The sequence below is a fragment of the Tenrec ecaudatus genome, chromosome 13 (assembly GCF_050624435.1).
Source record: "Tenrec ecaudatus isolate mTenEca1 chromosome 13, mTenEca1.hap1, whole genome shotgun sequence".
Lineage (NCBI taxonomy): Eukaryota > Metazoa > Chordata > Mammalia > Afrosoricida > Tenrecidae > Tenrec > Tenrec ecaudatus.
In genome coordinates, this window is record NC_134542.1 from 20,463,460 (window position 1) to 20,481,178 (window position 17,719).

Sequence of the window (17,719 nt, forward strand, 5' to 3'; positions counted from 1 at the left end):
ATGGGAATATACCAGAAATACAGACAAGGGCAGCCTCATCACACACTGAGCACACCCACATGGTGGTGAACTTCATCCATTTCTTGCGTTGATCCTAGAGTGTTTCTTCTCATTGCGGGATAGTCATGTGTTGTGTGGCTAGACACGGTGTATGTATCCGTCCTGCAATTATGAACAGGCATCTGCTTGTTCCCAAGTCAGGGCCACTTCGACCCTGGTTGGAATGGCCACTTCCATGCAGGTTTTTGGGGGTCCTGAGTTCTGGTTTCTGTTGAGGAGATTCATCCCTTCATCTCGATGGGCATCTTGGGACATGAGCTTCTCAAGAGCCAGATTTCCTTCGGGAATCACCTGTTTGGGCATCCTGACAGAGGAGAAGGCGCGACAGCCCGGTGAAAGTGAGATGTCCTCCAGTGCCTGAGTCCTTCCCAGGGACACTTCTCATTCTGCTGCTCCCCGCTGGGCACAAGCCTCGGGGGTGAGACAGGAAGGAAGAAGCTGCTCCCTTTCGGCCTTCCTCAGAAGTGGAATTGTATAGGGTTGGTTGACCATCTTGGTCTTAACCACTGTCTGGGAGGAAAGGGAGGGTGGGGTCATGCCTGGTTCGCTGGTGTGGGCAGAAAGGTGTGACAGGGCCATAGGCTCTAGTTCTCTCTTGCTGAAGGACAAAAAGCCACCTTTGCTTCCTTGCCTAATCTATGTGCTTGCCAACGACCCTGGTCCCAGGAAAGAGCCCAGTGAGTCAGGCAGAGCAGCTAAGGCAGCCCCCAGAGGGGCAGGAGCCTGAGTGCAGACAGTAGAGGCTTCAGGGAGCTACAGGGAGGCTGGGTAATGAGGAACAAAAGCAATCAGTCAGGGCTGAGGCTCCAGGTACCTTTGCTGAGGATCCCAGCCCTGATCCCTACATGCTGAGCCCACCCACAGCGCTGTTGCTTCTGACCCATCACTTCTCCTGCTGGCCTGAGAATCTCCAGGCTGGCAACCGTCTCTCCAAACCCACCCCGGGATCAAGAGAGAGGGCCCTTTCTGTTCCTTTCTAGGCAGGGGTATGAGAGCAGTGGGTGCTTCTGGGGGTACCTGTATAACAAGTCTATCTCCCCAATAAGTCAACAAACTAATGTATTCGGGCCAGAGTAAAATTTGGGGGAACTTGAGGTTCCAAGAGCTTAGAAAAAGATCTTGTTGCATGGAAGTTTGTGGGATGGATAGATGGACAGACAGGGGGTGAACGTGGATCAGGTGGAAGACCCCAGAGAAAAGGAGACAGAGAACCTATGTGGGGGCCAAGCACAAGGTGGAGCAAGCAACGGGCAGGTGAGGCCGTCTGTCCTGGGAGAAGTTATTCTGCCTTGGAAACACTGCTCTGCTCCTTAACTCTGAGACTCACCCTGGACTTAAGCACCTCTGGATACCCAGTGAGGGGGGCGGCAGGTGGGCACTTCAGTCATACTTTCGCTTCGGTGACTATCAAAGAGCAATCAATGTCTGTGAGGCTGGAGGAGGTCAAGTGACAGCAAGTGTGTCAAGCTTTGAAAAGATGCTAAGGGAGATAGATCCTAGTGAGTAGTTGGGGCTGGCAGTGGGTGGCAGTCTCAAGAAGCCCAGAAGGGGCTGTCTTCTCGACGCTTTTGCTTCTGTCCAGCTCCTGTGGGCATTTCTGCCAGCGCTCCCTTCTCAGGAACTTCTGCGAGTCAAATCCAATTTTTCTCGCTCCACTCCTCCAGCCATGACGGAAATAAAGGAGTCAGGAATGGCCTGGCAGTTCCACAGTCCAATCTGCAGTCTTCTGCCAAAGCCTCTGCTTCCTGTCCAGTGGAGTCCGCAACAAGTGGAAGTTTCTCAATTCTCAGTTGCCTGCCCACCTCTTCACCCATTGTCTTAGGCTGGGTTTGCTAGAGACACCAAACCAATGAAGCTTAGATGTGTACATAAACAGAGAGGCTTACGTCAAGGATATGGCTCACACAGTTGTAGAGTGGACAAGTCCCAAGTCCAGGGACACATGGGAGGTTGGCGGCTTCACCTGACTCATGTAGTTGTAGGTGCTGATGAAGCCAAGATCAGAGGGCTAGTGGGCAGGTTTCTGGCTGCAGAGGCAAATGAATGCAGGGTTGGCAGGTAAGTTGGCAGGTTGCTGACAACTCCCAGGACCAGCAGGCAATATAGCAGCCCACTGGCTTAAGTCCAAAGAATCAAAGGTCAGATAACAACTCAGATGCAGGATCAAGCCTTAGAAATAGCCATCAAAGAAGTAGCATCCATTTATACTGGAAGCAGGCCACACCCTAAGATTTCATTGTGGGGTTATTACAGCTTAACTGCTGAACCCCTGAGACTTCAGGCCCCACCACATTGACACAAGACCTTAACTATAACACCCACCTACTCTCCACCTACCTACTCCTCTATCCATCCACTCTTTCACCCATTCACCCTTCATCCTTGCCACCATTCCTCTTTTCCACCCATCCACTCTTCTGTCCATGCCAGCCTCTTCCACATATTACACAAATACATCATCTGGTCCTCTCTTGGGAGGTCCCAGCTGAGGAGGCAGATGTTCAAACTCCTTATCCCGAGACAATGGGCTGAGGGCTCCAGGCTGACTGTGTGCAAGGCATTTTGTGGTCATAGACCAGGGAGTGGCCTGGTCTCCGTGCGGTGGTTTGGAAAGGCCTCACCTGAAGAGGTAGCATGCTGATCTGGGTCTTCACAGCACGGCGGGGAGGCAAGCCAGAGTGCATTCTGGGAGCGGGCAGGGAGAAGGAGCAGTAGAAGCTGCAAAAGAGATGGCTCAGCACGGGAAGGAAAGGCCTTGGATGACAAACTGAACGTGGGCCATCGCCACTGGACGGCGCAGTTAGGGAGGCGCTCCAGATTTAAACTCTCCCTGGCACATGGTGGAGGAAGACGGAGCGCAGCGCTGGCTCTTTCTCCCCTGCCTGGTTCAAGTCCGACGAGAGGGTGTGTGTGTGACCGCCGATTTGAGGATGTGCGCAGTGCCGGGGACATTGGGTGCCTGGGAGTCCCACCCTGGGAGTCCCACCCTGGGAGTCCCTTTTCTCTTGGTGGCCCCGGAAGCTCATTTCCCTTCTTTGTCCCTGCCTGCACCTCCACCAGCCCTCTCACCTGACAACTAATAGCCACTTGGGTCTGACAGGCCAGGAGTTAAGCCTGGAGCTCACCTAAAGGAGGTGGGCCTGGCTCTCTGCCATGTCCTGGCTCTGTAGCGCTGCCCCCAGCCTGGGCACCCCTCCCATGGAGGCTGAGGGAGGGACAGGCCTGGGTTTGCTGGGACTCTGAGACCCAGGCTCGACCTGTCTCCGTGGGTTGACAGGATGAGGCATGGAGGGAGGTGGCCAAGGAGCTAGGTGCTATGAGGAGCCTGCGTGCAGAGTCTCTTGGCAGAGCACATCCAGCACACCCCTGGCACATGCCCGGGATGGCGTGTGTACGTGCATGTGCGTGTGCATGTTTTGGGGGGCGCGGCAGGGGCAGGAAGCCAAGGATGGCACAGGTAGGATTGGAAAGTGCTCTAGGGCCACATTTTCCTTCTTCTGTGTCCTTTGGTCCAATAGGCCAACCAGCCCTGCCCCGGGGCAGGGAGGTGCCTCGCTTGCAGGGGCAGGATTCTTTGGGACTGAAGCTGACTCTCCTCTGGTCTCCCTTGTGTCTCTGCCATCGTCCTCTCTCCTGGAATCTCTCTCACGCATCCTCTCGTCTCTGCCTTCGGGAACCTCCAGTGCATCTCCCACCCGCTCTCCTGACAGAAGCCCGGAGGCAGGAATCGATGGTACCTCCCTTCTGGAGAACACATTTGTTGTGAGGAAACCAGCCAGTTGTTTCTGACCAATCGTGACCCTGTGCACAAAGAAACACTGCCCGGTCCCGCTCCATCCTCCCCATTGTTCTCCACTGGAATCCATTGTTGCGGCACCGCTCAGTCCATCTCGTTGAGGGCTTTCCTCTTTTTCGCTGCCCCTCCCCTCTACCAAGCAGAATGTCCTCCTCCAGGGACTGGTCTCTCCTGACAACCTGTCCAAAGCAGGGAAGATGAGGTCTCACCGTACTTGTGTCCACGGAGCACCCTGGCCATACTTCGTCCAAGATAGATTTGTTTATCCTTATAGCAGTCCACGGCATTTTTCAATATTCTTTGCCAGCCCCTAAATTTAAATTCATCGATTCTTCTTCTGCTCAGGAAGGAGTCAGAGAACATAGAATGAGACTGTATTTACATAAGCGACCTCTGGGTTCAACTGAGTTCACCTTGGGCTTTGCCACTTCCACACTGCTGAGCGTCTCTGGGCATATTCTGCACCCTCTCGGGGCTTTGGTTGCTTGGCTAAAAAGCCTTGAGTACACTGTGGGGGATGCTGATACCAAAGTCCCAAACCAAATTCACTGCCATCAAGTCGAGGCCAACCCAGAGAGACCCTGTCGGGCAGTGTAGAGCTTGCCACTGTGAGTCTCAGTGACTATAACTCTATAAGAGTAAAAGCCCCGTCTTTTCTGGGGGACAACTGCTGACCTTGCAGTTAGCACCCCAACATGTAACCACTATGCCACCAGGCCTCCCCGAGGGATACTGATAGCACTGAGTAGCATGTGGCTGCTGTTATTGCTACGGCGAGATTGTATGCATCTGGCTCTTCAGAGAAGCTGGATGGAAATGCCTGTGCAAGGGTTTCATCCGGGGAACTGCCTGGCGGCAGGGACTCAGGGAGGGAGCCAGAGGAGGCTGGGAGACCTCAGACCATGATGGAGGGTTGAGTGGAGGCATGGAAGACCTCCACCCATCTAAGGCCAATTCAGTAACCCCACAGGCAGTCCCTGAGCTGAAGCTGGCTGACAAGGAAGGGCCATGTCTCCCGGGTCCATTGGTCTGAGTCTCACACTGCACTCTCCGTAGTGATGGAGTGTATGCTATTATCTGTCACAGGGCAGACATGAGTTGGGGGTGAGGGTGGACAAAGGATGGAATGTCATGGATTGAATTGTGTCCCCTCAAATAGGTGTCAAGTTGGCTGGGCCATGAGTCTCCGTGGCTTGGCAGTTGTGTATTTAAGTAACCTGGCAGTGGTGCGAAGAAGTAATTCCTCATGCTGGGATCTAATGTGACCAGCCCATCAGTTATGCGGAGATGAGAGTGGGATGAAACACCCTTACTGAGCTCATACCCTTGATCCTACATAGGAAGAGCTTTCCTCGGGCGTGGGAAATGCCTTTCATCTTATAACAAACATAGGAAAAGAAGTGAGTAAAGAAGGGAGCTGACCACCCCCAAGAAAGAAGACCCAGGAGCACAGCATGCCTCCTTGACAGTCCAGTTTCCCGGTGCTCAGAACCTCCTAGACCCAGGGAAGCATTGAATCCAAGTTCACAGTGACCGAGAAGGTAAGGCTCTTCCCTCAAAGCCAACACAGACAAAGCTGACCCCCACAGTTGACACCTGAATTTGGATGTCCAGCCTCCAGAACAGAGAGAGAATCTATTTCCATTTGCGAAAGCCCTCCACTTGTGGTACTTCTGTTATAGCTGCAGCAGGTGATGGAGGCAGAACGAAGCCTGTGAAATATGGTTTCAGGACACACAGCAATGGATTCAGTCACTAGTGCCAGTAGTCTGAGTCTGCAAGGTGCATTCTTGTGGCCACACCAGGCCTTGAGACATGGAGAGGGAGAGGGCCTGCAGGCCCAGGGGTCTGTGGTGGTTAGTGGGTAGGGGTGGTGGGGTGACCCAAGGATCAGAGAGGAGTCAGCAACCTGGATATCCAGGCATCACGTTCTGTTCCAGCCTGGACCTGCTCTGCCTGGCTGCCAGGGCTCCTGGCTGCGGGCTTGGCTTCTGACTGGCTCCTGGCTGCTGAGTTGACATCCTCTGCCCCAGTCCGGTTCGCCTGGGCAGAGGGCTGACTCCACCGGTCTCTGACACCCCTGTAGCTCCCCTCCTCATCTCTCCTTCCTTCCTGCTTGGGGCTCCTCAGTGCTGAAGGGGAAACTAGACCAGTGAGGGTCCTGGGGGAGGGGCTCAGGAACTGGATTCAGCTCCTTTCCCCCCCTGGACTGAGCCTCCCACCCCAAAGTCTGGCATTCACTCGCCCTGACATTCAGCTGGGTGTCCTCTGGAGCTGGCCAGAGCAGGCTGGAGAGGGGAGGCGGGTGCAGAGATCCCTGGCCAAACAGCAAGGCCATTAGGGAATGAAGTTGGAGTTGAGTGAGTGTTTCTGGGCAGTGAGCTGAGGCCATCTGCAGGAGGTGGGACCAAGCCCTGTCCTTACCCCCCCACCCCCAATCCCCTCCAGGCTCCCCACCGCTGCTGCAGCAGGCAGATAACCTGCGCTGAGAGGGGTGAGCCATGCAGTCAGCTATTGAAGCCCAGCCACGCAGTGTGCCCAATCAAACCAGCTCAACTCACTGCCATGGAGTGGATGCCGATTGAGAGCAGCCCTATAGGCCAGGGTAGAGCTGCTCCTGGGCGTTTCCAGGAGGCCCCTGTGCACAGGAGGAGCACACACTGTCCCTCCCGCAGAGCGGCTGGCGGTGTCAAACTGCCGACCTTGCGGATTGCAGCCCCGCCTGTAAGCACTGGGTCACCAGGGCTCCTCAGTATGGCCAACAGGCCTGAGCTGTCCCTTCACCTCTTGTTGGAATTGTAGCAAAGCAAGGGCGGGGCTGAGGGCTCTGTGGGAGGTGCTGGTCTCCCTGAGGCTCCCCTGCACTTCTAGTCTCTCTGTGACTCAACATTGCATCTCTGGGACTTGGAGGTGAGGCAGGCTGGGTGAAACCTGTGTCACCAAGTCCTATCTGGGTGGTTTGGAAGTGTAGGGGTGCAGTCTAGCCTGTCAATTGGGTCATAACCTGATGGTGCCTCCTTGTGGGCATAAGGAGGGCCCTGGAGACCTCCTTCCCCCCTTCACCTTCCTGCCATCGAGTCACTTAAAGAGCTGTCAGAGACACCACACTTGGATCCACACAACTCTGCACCCACCGGCCTGTGCTCTCCCAGCATTCTGCATCCTTGCACGTGGCTGTATGAGTCTGAAGAGGGATTTATGGACTCATATCAGACTTACAGACTAGTAAACGACTTATGGACTTGTTCTGGACTGGGCTGGGATGTTTTCTTGATATATAGTTATCTCTTAATATAAAACTCTCTCTTATGCCTATGTGAGTGTTATTGTATTTGTTTCTCTAGTTAACCTGGCCTTACACAGGGACAGTCCTCTCTGGGGCTCAGAGATTGGGGTGAAAGGTGGGGATAGGCAGGTCAAAGGCCATGAAACAGCCAGCCTAATAACGATTCTTGAAGTAGAGCCTCTGTCCGGCCTGCTGATGGCCCTGAAAAAATGGCCTGAGCAGGGGCCAGTGGCCTCTTGCACAGATGGGGAGGCTAAGGCTCAGGGCAGTGACTCGCAGGAAGTCTCCGCACTTTGGGCGGGGAGCTGGAAGGAAGCCAGGCCCCGAGGGTTCCTGGGCCCTGTACTTGCCCCCTTCCTGACTCTCTGAATTCTTCCAGCAGAGCAGGATCACCTCTGATCAGGAGAGGGTGCACTGTGGGAGCAAAGGAAGGGATTCCCTGAGTTCTAGACGCTAGACAAGCAAAAGAAGACAATGAATACCGGACACCCATTGGCAGCAACTATTTCTATATCCATCCATATTCCATCCTGTGTACGCACATTTTTAATAAAACAAAACAAAACAAAGGAGGAATTCTTGTAACCAATTTGTTTTCTTTCTTTCTTTAAAAAAAATCATTTTATTGGGGGCTCATACAGCTCTTATCACAATCCATCCATTCATCCATTGTGTCAAGCACATTTATTCATTTGTTGCCATAATCATTTTCAAATATTTTCTTCTGCTTGAGTCCTTGGTATCAACTCATTTTTCCCTCCCTCCCTCACAGACTCTTGATAATTTATAAATTGTTATTATTTTTTCCTGTCTTACACTGACTGATGTCTCCCTTCACCTAATTTTCTGTTGTCCATCCCCCAGGGAGGGGGTTATATGTAGATCATTGTGATCGGTTTCCCCTTTCTCTCCCCCCTTCCTTTTACCCTCCTGGTATTGCTACTCTCATCATTGGTCCTGAGGGGCTTATCTGTCCTGGATTCCCTGTGTTTCCAGTTCTTATCTGTACCAGTGTACATCCTCTGGTCTAGTAGGATTTGTAAGGTTAAAATTGGGATCATGATAGTGGGGGTGGGGAGGAAGCATTAAAGAACTAGTGGAAAGTTGTATGTTTCATTGGTGCTATACAGCAGCCTGACTGGCTCTTCTCTTCCTTGTGACCCTTCTGTAAGGGGATGTCCACTTGTCTACAGATGGGCTTTGCGTCTCCACTCTGCACTACTCCTCCTCATTCACATTGATATGAATTTTTGTTCTGGATCTTTGATGCCTGAAACCCGATCCCATTGATACCTCATGATCACAAGGCTGGTGTGCTTATTCCACGTGGACTTTGTTGCTTCTTAACGATATGATGCTTGTTTGTCTTCAAGCCTTTAAGACCCCAAAAGCTATTTCTTTTGATAGCCGGGCACCATCAGCTTTCTTCACCACATTCAGTCGTTCACCCACTTTATCTTCAGTAATCGTGTCGGGAAGGTGAGCATCACGGAATGCCAGGTTACTAGAAGAAAGTGTTCTTGCATTAAGGGAGTACTTGAGTAGAGACCCAAGGTTCATCTGCTACCTTGATATTTACCATATAAATATATGTACATAGATCTATTTCCCTATTGTTATATATAAATATATTTACAGACGTACATGCCCGTATTTAGACCTCTATAAATGCCTGTTGGCTACTGGTTCTGTCCTCTATTTCCCTTTACTTTCCTCTTGTCTCACCATCTTGCTCAGTTTTCATTCGGGCCCAGTTTGTTTTTCGCTGGACAGAATCAGTTTGCTGTCACGCCACAGTGGCATGACATTCACAGCATCAGCATGTCTCAGGGGAGAAGACACATCATGAACAAGAGGTCAAATTAATAGCAGCAGCTAGTCATTTCCAGGACTGTCTGTCATCATTTCTTTAAGTGGCTCAGTCTATGACTGAATACTCTAAACATCACTGAGTAAATCTAGAGTCTGTCGGGTCAACTTTTGTTCAAAAGCACTTTCTCCCACCATGGTTCCTTCCCAGTCCTGCCTCTTTTAGTATATATAGTTTTGGAGAACAAAGGTTTAGAAGGTCAATCCTTTTACCTACAGGCGTGGGTAAGCGGTTCCTTACCAGAGTGTTCTAACTAATAGCAGTCTTCAAAAGCACTCACCCCACCCTTTGTCCATAGCCACCTCATGTTGGAGAGCTAGTCCTGTTTCTTGTTGAGCCTTTGTCCATGTTAATAAATATTCACCTACAGCCTCAAATATAGTTATATAACATTTCCCTGTCTGGATGGACTGCGTCCCACATAAGCCGTAAACAATGTGGCTGTGAACATCTTGTACCCCAAACTTGGCAGATAGCCTTAATTTTTTGTGTGTTGGCCTTTCTCATAAAATCTAGGCAGATGTGTTAAAGTTTTGGATGTATATTACAAAGTCCATTCATCCTATAATTGTTTAAGGAATACAATTTGTCTGGCCCGGATGTAGATGGCGGGAGGATAGCAGTGGTCCAAGAAGATCCAATCCCTGCCCTTTGGAGCTGATTGATGTTCTAGCATGTGTGTGTTGGGGGTTGGCTAAGATGAAAGAAAACACATAAACACCCATGTAATGTTCAGTGGTGATTAGAGCTTGCAGAAAATAAAGTAGACAAATGAGGGGGAAGTGAGAAGGACTGATTTAGATGAAGTGGTGAGAGAAAGTAATTCTTGAGCCGAGATTTGAGGAAGTGAAATCTCTGGCGGAAGGTCATTAAAAGCAGAGGGAAAGGCAAGTGCAAAGGCCCTGAGGTAGGACAGTTCGTGGCATGTGGACTGAAAAAGAAGGTGGTGAGCGCAGAGTGCACACTGGCATTGTGCTGGTTTTTGCTGTTGTCCGTCTTCTCATTGACCACGAGATCCTTGAGGGTAGATCCTGAAGCCCATCACCGTTTTTCTATAGAGACCGGTCTAAGATGGGCATCAGTTCAACTTTTAGATGAACGAACACACCAGCTCATGTACCTCCTTCCACGACATGTTTGTGTTTTCTTCTGGGCAGCGTGTAGGCATATGACAGGAGAGGGAAAACGAAAACAACCCAAATGACAGCTGGTCTTTCTAATGGTAGCATCTTCTTCGCCTTTGATGGGAAGCAGCCACCAGGAAACTATGTCATTTAAGATTTATTTTCTGCAACTTTATATCGCAATTTCCTAGATGGGCACTGCCAAACCCAACATTCTAGCTGGTACCAAACCCAACCCAAACTCAGTGCCATGGAGTCAATATTGACTCATAGCGACCCCCTATGGGTTTCTGAGACTGTGACTTTACGCGAGTAGAAAGCCCAGTCTTTCTCCTGTGGAGTTGCTGGTGTCTTTGAACCGCCAACCATGCACACCATTGGCAAAAAGAACAGATTTGGCTTTAGAGGAGAGTTTTAGCATGTTACCAGCTTTATATGGCAGGCACTGTCGTGGTGATGATGTACAGTTTTGTCCCAACATCGTGGCTATGGTCATGGGGGGCGGGGCTAGCTTTTATGCATAGTAATTGAGGTACACAGTTCATAGGAGCTCCTAGCTATCATGGGGATATAAAATGCATACCGGGTCATTGTTGGGTGGAAGTGAGCTGGCTCTGACCCACAGCAACCATTTGTATAACAGAACTAAACATGGCCAAGCCCTGCACCGTCTTCAAGATCGCGGACACATCCCGATCTGTTCCATTGGCTATTGAGTCACCGCATCTCATTCAGGAGTTCCCTTCTTTTGGCTGATCCTCTATCACACCAAGCAGGATGGCTCTTTCTAGTGACTGGTCCTTCCTATGAGCCCTGGTGGGGTAGTGGTGAAAGAATTCAACTGCTGGTGGGAAGGTCAGTAGTTTGAACCCACCTGCCACTCTGCTCCACAGGAGAAAGATGTAACCATCCATAAATTTTTTTCCACAAAAATCAAAGCCTTGGGGAAACCTGTGGGGCAGTTCTAGTCTGTCCTCCACGGCGATGGAATTGGTTCGGTTTGGTGGCCTCGCCTGATCACATACCCAAAGTCAATAAGCTGAGTCTGCCCTCTCCGTTTCAGGGAACATTCTGGTTTGCTTTCCTAAGGCCGGTTTGCTCGCTCTCACAGCAGTCCGGTCTAGAAGATGCCTTCAACAACACCACAGGCCAAATGCGCCCATTCTTCCGTCTCCCTTTTCCACCGTCCAGCAGTCACATGCTTATGCGGTCATTGGGAAGACCACACCTTGGGTCAGGAGGGCTTAGTCATAAAGTGACACCTCGGCTTTCTTGCCCCAAATACTGGTGCTGGGCTGTTGCAATACAGAAGGGATAGAGTCTGTCCGACTCAATTTCTACAAGGTAGGAGTAGAGTTCCCAGGAGAAGGGGAGAGAGCTTCACACTTACTTCTTTCTTTGCCTGGGCGGAGGGGGGTTCCATGGGGAAAATACTGATTCCAGGGACAGAACCTCCATCATATTTCATTCTCCCTCTTGGACTGGGGGTTACAAGAGAAATGACGGAGTATCCTCCTGAGACCATCTCCCAGGAGGCCCAGCTAAGACTGTTCCTAGGGGGTAGGAGCAGGATCTCATCCTATCTCCCTCCCTCATCTGCGTCAGCCAGGGCAGGTCCGATGGGGTACGTGGATGGGGCCTGATCTCATTATCACCATCGAGTCTGAAATAACGGTGCTGGGCTGTTCCTTTGGGGGAAGGGCTGGGACTTCACTTGACTCCTCCACTTGGCCCGCTCATAGAGGTGATCCCTGACCTCCTCTCTGCTTCCGCCAGAAAACCTGGGCAGGGCAGTCTCATGAAGGGGTGGGGGCAAAGGCAGGTTCTCATCTTGCTTGGTCATTCCTCCTTTCCTGGGTAGGAAAACTCCAAGGGAAGGGAGAGGCCTGATTGGGGCTCCTCCTCCACGCTGAAGCTACTGCGGGGGCTGCTGGCCTTGGACAAAGCGGGGGACACTGAGGCAGCCAAAGTGGGGACAGTGTGCCCCCACAGACAAGCCTCCCACTATATTTTCCTCCTCTTCTATCAGAATGCCCTCCCGCCCCAGGTGAGGGGCCCCCCAGGTCCCCCAGGTGGTTTCTGGAAAAGTGCAGGTCCAGAAGGGCATCTGAGGGTGGCACTGGGGGCTGCTGATGGGTCATATTCGGAGCAGGTGCCCCCACCACGTGAAATGTGCCCGGTGGGCCCTCTTCAATATCCAGCTGCTCTGGTTTGAGGCTATCAGCAGTGGACGTCGTGACCAGGGATAGAAGCCCTGGTGTGAGTGGTACTGGCAGACCATGGAGCCGGGCCTATAGTTCTGCTCCTGAATTCGGAGCTGCAGGCTACGTTCGGTCTGCTCCAGAGATTGCTGCTGGCTCGCCAGCATCCTTGGAATGCCGTTGCTCCTTCAGAAGCTTGTGGATATAACCCACAGAGGCTTTCAGGATGGTGCCCTTGTTCCAGCGCATCTCCAGATCGCTGGATGAGGGTCCACGCTCCTGTTGTTAGTGCTGAATCGCCTGCCATGCTCAGTCTTCCTTCTGCCTTTCAGCGAGCTCCCATTTGATGTGAGGAAGCTCAGCTGGGCAGGAGTTGCTGACAGTGATGGCTGGTGTGGGCAGATTCTGACTACTGTACACATCAGGAAGATTCCCTGCCACAGGTACGTGCTGGGGAGCTGCAAGCCAGCAGTGCCTTCAGGCAGGTTACAGAGCATCTCATCATCGTAATTGGACTCCAGGCTGATGATCTCATCCATGACGTCATCCATTTCCTTCTCTGAGCTGGAGGTTATGATGAACAGTGTCATGAGACTGTTAAGAGCACTGCACGCAGGGCCAGTGGCATGCACAACCTCAGGTACAGGATGTGGCTGGGCATGGGGGGGCCTTGGTGGTGGGTTGAGGGCCTGGGAGGCCAGCTTGGGTCCACGTGTGGTAGACAGGCACTGTTTCACTTGTTGCCGGCGTGCCTGCTGCTTGGTAGTGTGTTGGGTTTTCCAGATGAGTCTTCACCTTGAGTACCTCCCTGGACCCCTGAGTAGTGGGGTACGACTCAATGTGTGACCCCCAGCAGAGACACCAACCACAGAAAAGATAGGAGAGGCAGGTGCATGACTGGGGAAGGGAGCGCCAGCAGCCTGTTCCTGCCTCCGCAAGGCCAGAATCTGGAAGCAAATGGTTCAGGCTGAGCAGCTGAGCTGAGTTGGCCGACCTTCGGTCTTCCAACAGCACAAATTTGGCTTGAGGGTCCCCTGTGCTGGTCTCTACGCTGCCCTTGGTGGGCTCAGTTGCATGAGACATGATGCCTGACACTGGGAGAGCCCTGCCATGCAGGTCAGGCCTCAGCCTGATCTCCCCCAACAAAATAAGAGTATCCTGGTCCACCTAACAAAATAAGAGTCTCCCTCTCCCCAGCTTGCTACTGCCTCCTCTCCAGCGAAGCCATGGAGGGAGCTCTGCTTGGGTGGGCAATGTCAAGTAGATGGGATAGGCCATGAGCCACCGCCCACCCTGGACTAACTGATCACCCCCCAATACCTAACCCCAGACAACCGCCTTCATCCCTTTTGTCCTCTCCCCATCCCTATGCTGTGGAAACCAGTTGTACATTTTGATAGGGGCAAATAACCTTATTCTTCCGAAGAGTGGCCGGTGGATTTGAACCAGTGACCTTTCAGTTAGCAGTCTAACACCTACCCGATATCACCCCCAGGCCTCTTTCTGCATGGACCAGTCAGTATCTATTTGCCTCCAAATATGCAGGGAGCTGAGAGACCACTGAAAGAGTCGAACAGCTCCGGGTTTACAATACAGGAGCTTATGAAGGGACTTACTTATAAGGCAAAGCTCTGAGAGGGTAGCAGGCACGTCTTGAGTCCGCAAATCCTCCAGGGGCATTTATGGCTTCGGTGAACCCAGGTGGCTCCACGACAGGACCCCAGGAAGTGTTACATAGGAGTGATTTAGTGAGTGGAAGAGAGCTGGCAGAAAGCAAGAGTGTCATCACGTTGGGCCTTGAAAAGCCTGTCTCACCCCTCAAGTCGGGCGCTTACAATGTGGCATGCCCTCCTCTCCCACAGGTCCCGAGGGCCCTGGGGGGAGGCACTGTCGCTGGGTTGGGGGGCAGCGAGGGTGCTGCAGCAGGAGGTGCAGAGCACAGTCACAATAGAGGTGAACACAACCAAACAACTCTCTACCAAGGAATCATCAAGACCCAGGGGAAACCAGCCAGGGGGGAGGAGGAGGGCTAGGCAGCCACCCCAGACCAGCCGGTGGGTGTGCCCATGGCCTTCTCTTTGCCCGCACCCCCCCCCCCCCCGTGTCTCCATGGCTACCCCAGTGATCCCTGCCAAGACTCGGTGTGCTCAGGTGTGCATGCCTCCAGCCCTTGAGAAGAGGCGCGCTCCACACACCCAGCAGCTGATTTCGGGGTGGACTGGGGTAAAGCGGTGAGCCCACTCTGCGAAGCTGTGGGCAACCCTGAAGGAAAGAAAGCAGAAAGGACAGATCGATAGTGGGAAAGACAGATGTTGAGCAGGTACCGAGAAGGGTAAGCCTGCTTCCAATCACGCTTGTGACTTCCTCCGAGGTGGTGAGGACCTCCTAGGGGTTTTCCATGGCCGAGTGTACCGTGCAAATTGCCCCGAGGAGCCCCTGGGTGGGTTGTGCAGCAGTGGACAAAGTAAGCAATCCACCCAGCTAGGGTAGCCAGCAGCAAACATCAAGAGATGGTTCCACTTCCTGGTGAGCGATCCTGAGACTTTGGGAGGACGTCTTACTTTTTTTTTTTTTTTTTTTTGGCAACAAGCTAGGCAGATTGTTTCCAGAGCTTGCGATGCCATTGATTTCTTGGTTGGAGGGTCATTGGGGCCTCCTGCTCCGGCAGGTTCAGGCCAAAGGACTCAGTGGGGCAAGTTGTATTTGTATCTTGGCCACTCATTTGTGCACATTATGACCTGTCAATTGTTCTTCTTGGTCACTAGCAATCCTTCAGGATAGTCCATATACAACACTCTATTTCTGCAAACCCATTTTCCCCACCTTCACTCATTCGCACAAGAATGCCTGGGTTAAACCACTAACCCATCAACACACAAAGAACCTAGTTTGCTCCTTCACTTTGGGGAAGGGGCCTATATAAGCCACCTGCCAGGCCACCAATAACTGTGTTCCCTTATGAATTTTCCCAGAAGCATGGGGCAGACACCGTGGGTGTTTGTGTGAGCACACTGGGTACTTTTGTCCAGCCGCCCCCAAATCACCCTACTTCACAGCTATGCTTGCCTTTTGGGCCACTTTCTAATCCAGATGGGTAGTCCAGGGCCCCCTTTCCTGGCTAGTCTACTTGTGTCGCTGTCCTTGCTGGATGCACCACTCTGACCTGCGTTCGTGTCAGCCTCTTTGTTCTTCTGGGGAAAACAGGTGAGTGTCTAAACTTTGGAGCCAGTTCCAGCTGCCCTGCTACAGGACGCTCCTCAACCAGGCTTTGCCTATTGTCATTCACCACTCCTTATGTTATCGACCGTTCTGCTTGGGTAACTGACCTGCTACTTCTCTGTATGCAGGGTTAAGGGCCAGGGCTCAGGAACGATGACTGTCCACACAACCCCCAATTTGGCCCACTGAGTCTTTTGGCCCGAACCAGTCTCGAACCAGATGGTATCCGTGGAGGCTTGTATGGCCATCCATAGTAGTGCCAACTAGAGCCACCTGTGTACCCATATCCGCTGACAATGGGTCTTGGCCTTCTTGGCAGAGAGGAGAGGGGGCTGTGGCACCTTACAAGCCTGTGCAGGGCGAGGGGTCATTTCCGTATGTAGACCTTCAAGCGTTGTGCCCATGCGTTCTTGGTGCCTCGACTTTATTGGAAGCTTGCTGCTATTATTTGCTCCAGTCTCAAGAGGCACCTTTTTATCAATCGAGCGGTCTCCAGCACAGGTCCAAGCATAGTGTAAAACCTTCCAATACTCCCAAAGACCCAAGACATTCTGCACTTCCTTTGTTATTCCAGGTGTGGACCTGTGTCTTATCAACTGTGGCATTAGGGAATACATGGGTCTTACCTGACCTGGCAACCCTAGGAATTTCACTAACAATCTCAGCCCCTGTACCTTCTAGGGTTCGCAGCTCACCCTATCCCCTGCCAGTGGGTATATAGGGAGTCTTTGAAAAAAAATTTTAATCATTTTATTAGGGACTCATACACCTCGCATCATAATCCATACATACATCAATTGTGTAAAGCACATTAGTACATTCATTGCCCTCATCATTCTCAAAACATTTGTTCTACATCCAAACCCCTGGTATCAGGTCCTCATATTTCCCCTCCCTCCACACTCCCCCCTCCCTCATGAACTCTTAATAATTTATAAATTATTATTTTGTCATATCTTGCTCTGTCCCACGTCTCCCTTCCTCCACTTTTCTGTTGTCCGTCCCCCAGGGAGGAGGTCACATGCAGATCCTTGAAATAGGTTCCCCCTTTCCAACCCACCCTCCCTATGCCCTCCCAGTATCGCCACTCACACCACTGGTCCTGAAGGGATCATCCGCCCTGGCTTCCCTGTGTTTCCAGTTTCCATCTGTCCCAGTGTACCTCCTCTGGTCTAGTCAGGCTTGCAAGGTAGGATTCGGATCATGACAGTGGGGGTGGGGGGGAAGCATTTTGGAACTAGAGGAAAGTTGTATTTTTGATCATTGCTACATCGCACCCTGACTAGTTCATCTCCTCCCCAAGACCCTTCTGTAAGGGGATGTCCATTGCTTACAAATGGGCTTTGGGTCTCTACTCAGCACTCCCCTGCTCATTCACTATGGTAAGATTTTTGTTCTGATGATGCCTGATACCTGATCCCTTGACACCTCTTGATCGCACAGGCTGGTGTGTTCTTCCATGTGGGCTTTGTTGCTTCTGAGCTAGATGGCCGCTTGTTTACCTTCAAGCCTTTAAGACCCCAAGTGCTTTATCTTTTGATAGCTGGGCACCACCAGCTTTCTTCGCCACATTTGTTTATGCACCCATTTGTCTTCAGCAATCATATCAGAGAGGTAAAATGATACTTCAGCATAAAATGATACTTTTTTTTGTTCTTTAATGCCTGCTAACTGATCCCTTCAGCATCTCATGGTCACACAGGCTGTTGTGCTTCTTCCATGTGGGCTTTATTGCTTCTGAGTCAGATGGATGCTTGTTTACCTTCAAGCCTCTAAGACCCAAGATGCTATCTCTTTTGATAGCCAGGCACCATGAGCTTTCTTCACCACATTTAGTTGTTCACTCACTTTGTCTTCAGCGGTTGTGTCGGGAAGGTGAGCATCATAGAATGCCAATTTAATAGAAGAAAGTATTCTTTCATTGAGGGAGTACTTGAGTGGAGGTCCAATGTCCCTCTGCTACCTTAATACTAACCTTATAAATATATGCACATAGATCTATTTCCCCATCCTCATGTATAAATATATTTACATATGTACATGTCTTTATCGAGACCTCTATAAATGCCTTCTGCCTCCTAACTCTTTCCTCTATTTCCTTTGACTTTCCTCCTGTCCCACTATCATGATCAGTTCCCACCAGGGTTTCAGCAATTCCTCTTG

General features: G+C 51.5%; 1 pseudogene; it reads right to left on the reverse strand.

Moving 5' to 3' along the window:
* Positions 1–11,975: 11,975 nt before the first annotated feature.
* Positions 11,976–15,841, reverse strand: LOC142424860 (transcription factor E3 pseudogene; annotated as a pseudogene).
* Between the last annotated feature and the right edge of the window lie 1,878 nt (positions 15,842–17,719).